This window comes from Arachis ipaensis, chromosome B03 (assembly GCF_000816755.2).
Source record: "Arachis ipaensis cultivar K30076 chromosome B03, Araip1.1, whole genome shotgun sequence".
Classification (NCBI taxonomy): domain Eukaryota; kingdom Viridiplantae; phylum Streptophyta; class Magnoliopsida; order Fabales; family Fabaceae; genus Arachis; species Arachis ipaensis.
The window spans coordinates 51,640,394-51,648,423 of record NC_029787.2 but is presented as its reverse complement, the minus strand read 5'-3'; the positions used below and the strand labels follow the sequence as shown (position 1 = coordinate 51,648,423).

At 39.6% G+C, this 8,030-nt stretch overlaps 1 long non-coding RNA gene across 1 annotated transcript in view; it reads left to right on the top strand.

The window, feature by feature from the left end:
• Positions 1–7,467, top strand: part of LOC110270173 — a 7,716-nt gene extending 249 nt beyond the window's left edge. Inside the window, exon 2 of the long non-coding RNA XR_002359378.1 lies at positions 4,801–7,467. This is a non-coding gene — a long non-coding RNA (uncharacterized LOC110270173). The remainder of the gene's footprint in view (positions 1–4,800) is intronic.

Below are 8,030 nucleotides of genomic sequence, written 5' to 3'. Positions count from 1 at the left end.
ACTCCTAGATTTTGGTATAACATTTAGCTATTGGGTATTTAGTAGTTAATGGAATTTTGAGTGTGTTCTTAAGACAGACAATTCGTAGGGACGAGTTGTTGGAATAGAATTGTTTCTTTTATTTTTCTAAGACAATTCAGGAGGCGTATTGGATTAAAAGAATATTTTTTTTTTATTAAAAAGACAATAGGCAGGGGGCGTATTGTTAGCCCGTTAGGGAGTATTGTATTTTGTATGATTAAAAAAATATAAATAAAGTATTATAAGAAGAATAATATGTTGGGGTGTGTGGAGTATTCTTTGATAATTTTTTTTTTATTGTGAGTGAGTAAAAAAATTGTTTAAATGGGTTCAATAAGAGTATAAAAATGGAGATGTTAGTTTAAAAAGATATTATTTTTTTTTGAATCAAAGGAGCTCAACATAGTAGAGTGGAGCAGATAGCAAAGCTATAGTAAGAATAAAATAAGATAACATATAATTCCTAGATACTGTGATCCGGCCATCAACACCCAAAGGGCTCAGCACCACTCCATTCTTCGTAGAATGTAAACGATCTGTTAATAATGTCCCCCAGATAACAGCAAAAAATTCAGTGAACCATCTCTTCCTGTCTACCTTCTTTCCTGTAAAGCTCATCCAACTCTTAAAATGTTCATTCAAAGTACCTGGAAAGTTCCACCTTTGTTGAAAGGCTATTAGCCAAGCACACCACACCTGCCATGTAATCTCACAACTAAGAAACAGATGATACGCGGTTTCCACAGGCTTACTACAGAGAAGACACCTATTGTCCTACTGGTCAATAACCCGTAATCTGCACAGTCGATCCTTTGTGTTGACCCTTCCGACTAACACAAACCAAGAAAGGAGTTCAAATCTCGGGGGACAAATCCTTTCCAAACAGCACTAGTGAAGCTATAGTTGGTAACCTCCTCCGGTAGGACTTCCTCTTGCATCACTCGCACAAAGGATTTTGTTGAGTAGTCACCTGTTTTATCAAATTTCCATACCACACTATCTTCCCTCTCATTTGTAAGCTTGAATGACTGTAAGATCTCATGAAGCTGGTATACTAAGTCCAACTCCCACTAGAACAACTCTCTCCTCCACTGGAAACTCCAAATCCACGCTAGCCCATCCCAAAATTCACAGTCTGCTATCACAGATTCTTGAAGAGTTGAGACCGAGAAAAGCCTAGGAAACATATCTTTCAATACTCCAGCCGGTAGCCATCTATCCTCCCAGAATCGGGTTGTTATGCCATTCCCTAACTCCATCGACAACCCACTGATCATCTGATCTCTCAGCCCCGGCTTACTAACTTGTAGCTGGCATATATCCTTCCAAGGACCCCCTCGCGTGGGAGGAGGCTGTCCTCCCACCATTCTTGCAGGATGCATATTATTACAAGAGCACACCACTTTCTTCCATAAGGGACAGTCTTCTTTCGAGAACCTCCACCACCACTTAAACAGCAATGCAGTATTTCGAATCACCGCATCCCCAACTCCCAACCCACCTGCCTTCTTTGGAGCCATAACCACTTCCCACTTCACGAGCGGTACCCCGTATCTCCCATCCTCAGTACTCCACAGGAACCATCGTTGCAGGGAAATCAGCTTCTCTGCCACTGTCTTTGGCATCTTATATAAACTGAGGTAGTAAATCGGCAAGCTACTAAGAACTGCCTTAATTAGGACCAGCTTACCTGCTTTGTTAAGAGTTTTTGCTTTTCACAAACTCAGTTTGTCTTCCACCTTATCAATCACCGGTTTTCATGTCTTAACCAGTCTCGGATTTGCTCCTAGGGAAATGCCCAGATATCTGACTGGTAATGAAGCCTCTTTACAACCCAGTAACTGACACATTCTCCGGACCCACATCCTCTCATAGCTGACCGGTATAAGGCTGGACTTTTCAAAATTAATGGCTAATCCCGACATGAGCTCGAAGCATCTGAGTAGCCGATGATAATTCCTGATGGTCCCCTCATCAGGCAGACAGAAAAGAATAGTATCATCTGCAAACTGCAAGTGAGACAACTCAATATTATCTCTACCAAGCAGTAACAGAGTTATATGGCCATTCCTCACCGCCTCTCCAATCATTCGATGCAAAACATCCACAACTAACACGAACAGGAATGGGGACAACGGGTCACCTTGCCGTAGACCCCGTTCTATTTTGAAAGGCTTCGAAAGTGATCCATTGACAAGCAATGACATAGATGCAGTGGTGACACACTCCTTTATCCAACCTCTCCACCTCTGGTCAAACCCCATCTTCTGCAAGACAATATCCACAAAGCCCCACTTGACTCTATCATAAGCCTTTTGGAAGTCCAGCTTTATTATTGCGGCGCTCTTTTTTCGTGTTTTTAGCCAGTGCACTGTTTCACAGGCGATCAGGGCCCCATCATGGATTTTTCTGCCCTTAACGAAGGCGCTCTGAGTCTCTCCTACCAACTCCGGCATTACCTTTCGCATCCTCCTAACCAACACCTTGGATATGACCTTATAGACACACCCCACCATACTGATCGGTCTGAGGTCCTTTATTTCTCTGGCTCCAGTAAACTTTGGCACTAGCGTCACCCACGTAACATTCGAGTTTCTAGGAAGTGTAGCCGAAAGGAAGAAGCCTAGCACCGCATCAGTGAACTCCCTTCCTAAGTCATCCCAGCATTTTTTATGAAGTTCATGTTGTACCCATCACTACCTGGCGCCTTTGTTGACTCACAATCCCACACTGCCTCCTTTATTTCTTCAACAGTTGGCAATATCTCTAGCTCCAGTGCCTCTTCCTCGTTGATCTGCTTTACAAGCCCGTCCCTGAACCCAATCACTGGCGATGTCTCCTGGTGGTACAACCCCTTATAGAAGTCTCGAATACCCGTCTTGATCCTCGCCTGGTTCCTTATCAACCTCCCATTAACCATTAAGGAATCAATCCTATTCGACCTTCTTCGTGCTGAGGCTAGATTGTGGAAGTAGCGGGTATTCTTATCCATTTCCTTCACGTGCCGCGATCTGGACATTTGCTTCCAATGAAGCTCCTTCCTGATATACCATTTTCTACAAAAGCTTACCAACGCTCTCCTTCTTGCTTCAATAGTCCCATCAGCCGTGCCAGTACTTACCATGTCATCTACTTTCTTAATTTCATCCTCCAGCTGTGTAATCCTTTGGTCCATATTCCCAAAATTGGCTCTATGCCATCTGCTCAGTGGAGTCGTCAGAGCCTTTAGTTTATCAATGAGCTGTCCCTCCCCCAAGTTCCTCCACTCCTCCTTCACCATTCTCAAGAACCCATCATGGGTAAACTACGAATCCAAGCTCCGAAACGGTCTTGGTCCCCCGCTAATCCGGGTACCCTCCAAGATCATTGGGCAATGGTCTGATAACCCTCTAGGTCCCCCTCTCAGTCTTGTATCAGGAAACTCTTCTAGCCACTCTAAACTAACCAGTCCCCTATCAATGCGGCTACATGATTGCCCTCTGAACCAGGTGAATAAGCGATTAGTTATTGCCAAGTCCACTAACTCCATATCCTGTATCCACGATTTAAACTCTTCTGCGGACACTGTTAAAGAGGTAGCACCCTTTCTCTCTTCTACATGAGTTACCTCGTTAAAATCCCCCATATAACAGAACGGTACTTGGCATAACCCAGATAGGAAGCTCAATTCTTCCCACATGATGAGTTTTTCCGCCCTTTCATGTGGCCCATAAACTAGACAGAAAGCACAGGGAAAGTTAGTTTTTAGCAGCACACCTTCCAAGCATATCCAACGAGCCCCTTTATAACAGTTGTTCATCCGAAACACCATGTCATCCCACATTAATAACAGTCCTCCCGCAGCACCAACCGAACCAACTAACTCCCATTTAACTGCGCCATTTTTTCACAGTTGCGCTATATCAAAATTTGTCACCATCTCTGTCTTGGTCTCTATTAAGCCTAGCATATGCACATTAAACTTTCTCTGAAAATTCTTAATCATACTTAGTTTACCAACCCCCTTCAACTCCCTAATATTCCAAGAACTAAAAATCATCGTATAGCACTTATACACACCTTTTTCCGATTCTTCGGCCGACTCCTCCGTGCTTTCTTCTTTCGCTTAGCCTGTTTTTTCTTCTGCGCAATTAACTCATTCTGTGCCTGTAGAATGGCCATGATGTCATCTTCCTCATCATACTGCACCGCTCCAGATTCTATTGCAAGCTTCCAGGCTTTCCGGTTTTCTTGCATATCAGCTGTCCATTTGTTCTCTGATGTTTCCGTCTCAGCTTCGCTCACTGCATCAGAAGGGGCCCCTTGCACACCCGCTGAAGCTCTCCCCTGAACACCAGTATCTAACTCTCCCTGACAGCCACTGTCCCTGCCCTCTGCCAACTCATCTCCCAAACTAGCCCCATTTATAATAGTCAATTTTTTTTTCAAGTGAGTTTTGTATGTAAAAATTTATGTGATGTTCTTTTTGAAATAATATATGAGAAATTTTAGAGTGTATTTTGTCAATGTGTAGATAATCAAATATTAAAGAAAATAACAAATATTTTTTATAGACAGTCTGTGTTAGCATTCGGGGATTTTGTTCAACTTTAAAAAAATGTATGAGATTGAAGAAGCAAGCATGTAATAGATGTTTTTGTTCCATCTGCAAACACAGACACAAATATCAATTATTGAATTATATGTAGAGTTTGAAGAATTGGTTGAGTTAATTTACTGAAGTCTAACATCAATTGAATGGGTTATAATATTAAAAGTGAATTATTGGTCTAACTGAAGATGAGGATGAAGATGACATAATGGTCGAGCTTGATATGGTAGATATGGCAAAAGCACTAATAAGTCAACATTCATCTGGAGAGTCATTTTTCATGTATGCTTTGGATTTGAACACTATAAATGCAGCAGAGTTTCTTGAGTATGTCAATGCAAATAAGTAGTCTTCTTCTTTTTTTTTTATTATTATTATTATTATTATTATTATTATTATTGAGTTAAAATTTAATTTCATACCTTATGATAACAAATATAATTGATTATTCCTAGTAACTAATTTATGATTATGAGCATTATAGAAATTAATAAAAAATGACTAGTCAAACAAAATGAAAATTAACTCTTGTATGTACTACTTTCTTTGTCTTTTGTATCTTTGAAGAAAAACTTTATTCTAAACAATGAAAAAGTAATAACACACTCCGTAAAACAAAGGAATGAAGATTAGTGTTTTAGATAAGAATTTTTGAGTTACGATTCCTCCTTGGATCAAATCTTCTTTTATAGAGTTTGATATATTTTTTCTAATATTAGAAAGATTTTCTTTTTCATCAACTAACCGTTGCACTATTTATTTGTGGTTTTCATTTACATTGAAGTAAGAATATTTTCCTTTTTAACTTGATGATATGCCGCAACAATCCAATTTCCTATGAGCTTGATTCTTGGAGCGTTTCTTATTATGTTTATTGTGCAATCTCATTTTAAAGATATCATTTTTAATGATAATTATATTAATATTGCTTGTATGTTCAATTTCTTTTTGCTTGATTCGTCATCGTTGATTGATTCCTATCATAAATTAGTTATACTAGGAAATAATTAATTATGTTTGTCATCGCAAGGTGCCAAATTAATTCTTGACTCAACAATTCTCCTTTCACACAATACCCTACTTCTTCTCCCTTCCATCATAAACCGTGCTTTAACTAAAGTTCATCCTTTCCTTTCTTCGTAATTCATGGCTTCATCAAGTTTCAGAAAAAAGAAAGAAAAAGAATCAGCTCAAGCCGAACTACCAATCTATGATACCAAGAGATTTAAGTCTCAATTTCATGAATCAAGATATCACAAGTTAATGGAATCAAAAAGGTCATTTCAGAGATGGGTTTCAGATTGAAAGATGGAGAATATCCCATCATGAGAAGAATAACCGTAGAGAGGAGATGAGAACTTCTATGTGAACCTCTCACAGACATAAGTGCAACCATGATAAGGGAGTTCTATGCAAATGCTGTGAGGTCAAACAAGATCAGCCCTCCCTACAAGAGCTATGTTAGGGGGGTTGAGGTAGATTTCAGCCCACCATCCATCATGAGAATCTTATAGATAAGAGTGATACCCTATGGAAAACCCAGCTTTGATGAAAGAATGGCGGTGAGAGAGATCTTGATGAGATATTACATGGTTTATGTTTTGAAGGCAAAGACCGGGAAAGTGACTTAGAGGGAGCTCTAAGCCGCTTGAAGAGAATGGATCTCATACCTGAGATCAAAGGGTGGTATGAGATAGTGAGAAGGTCCATACTCCCAACTGAAAATACATCTGAAGTCACAATAAAAAGAGCAATTCTGACATATTGCATACTTAGGGGAGGAGAAGTCAATGTCCCACAGCTCATAGCAGATAGCATTCAAGAAATGGCTGAGGATACTGACAAATGAAGCAGACTTGGTCACCCAAGTACCATTCTGAGGCTGTGCAGGGAGGCAGAGGAATTACCAAGCAAAAAATGGATGGTATCACTGAAACCGAGGAGGAGAGAAGAGCTCAAGGAAAAAGGAGGAGACCACAAATGGAGGGGGAACAATCTTCTGGTGCAATGGACTTAAGCCAAATGCAAAGAGCCGTTGAAGAAATGTCTCAGCAATATATGAGAGCACAGGAGCAACAACAGGAGCAATATTTGAAGCAACAAGAGCAGTACTTAAAAGCCCAAGAGCAATAAGAGCATTGGCAGCAGCAAATGATGGAAAAGCAAGAAAACTTCCAGCTCAAGATGTTGGATCAACAGAGAGAGTTTCAAGCAAGAACTCTTGATTGGCAAAGGGAACAATCAGCACACTCTCAAGAATCATTTAATAGATTGTCCCTACAACAAGCCAAGCAAGGAAAGTACATCCAAAATCTGTACCAATGAAAGAATATATATCATACAATTAGAGAGCATAGGAAGTTGGACATGATGGATTATGATATAGAAACTCAAGCAAAGTTAGACTATGTAGTCAGTGGCATGCTAATATTGAACTAAGAGATCAAGCCATATGTTCAATGCCAAGAATTGGTAGACCATCAGAGAGCAAAAGCCAAGAACAATGCAGCACACATGCAACAAGGATTGAAGGATGCTGGGCTCTGGGATCGGATAGACCACATTTGGGATTGTAGATGCCCTATTGAGGAACCCCAAGAAACAAGCAAGAAGCGGAAGAAGAAAGGAGAATCTAGCTGAGGAAAAGAGCACAACAACGAGAGGTGGTGGAGTCCCTTTTATAGTTTTAATTAAATAAGGATTATGCATATCTGAAACATGATATGCCTCCAAATATTTTATATTCTGCACTTTCATATCTTGAGTAGATTTCTTATTAGGATCTGCATTATGCTTGTTATCACTCATCTGCATTAAATTCTGTCTTGTTTCCCTTTTGCATCAATAAGAGAAAATGTTTGAAATAGAAAGTAATTGTCGAATGTTGTAGGAATTAGAATAAAGACTTGTGGTGGTAATTGCTTGATTAGATGATAAGCTCAATAATAAAAGCTGCAGAATAAAATGTTCTTTGTAGTGTAAACTCATTTGCTGTTATAAAACCTCCAATTAATGAACATCCCTGGAAAATGAAAAGTAATAAAGAAAAAGAAAAGAAAAACCAAGGATTGTTAACAAGAATGAAAGAAACAAATAATAAGGCTAGACACCAATAGCTTGGACCTTAGGACATATGGTTGTGGTGCTTCTTATACTAGGATATGCTTGGACAATTAGGTTCTGAGGAGTCTTTTAAAACTTGGTAACTTGGATTAACTAATTCGAGATTACCAACCGAAAGTCCATTATCAAGAGTAACCTAGTTACAAAGCATTTAGTAACCCAAAGAGGTGTTGGGCATCAATGTTCCTAAGAAGAATTGTCAGCCAAATGTCTGTAGTGAAGAGGTGTTGAGAAAAGTTGAGCCAAAAGGCTGCTGCAACACTTGACACTGAGCTATCATTGAGAAATAAGTTTC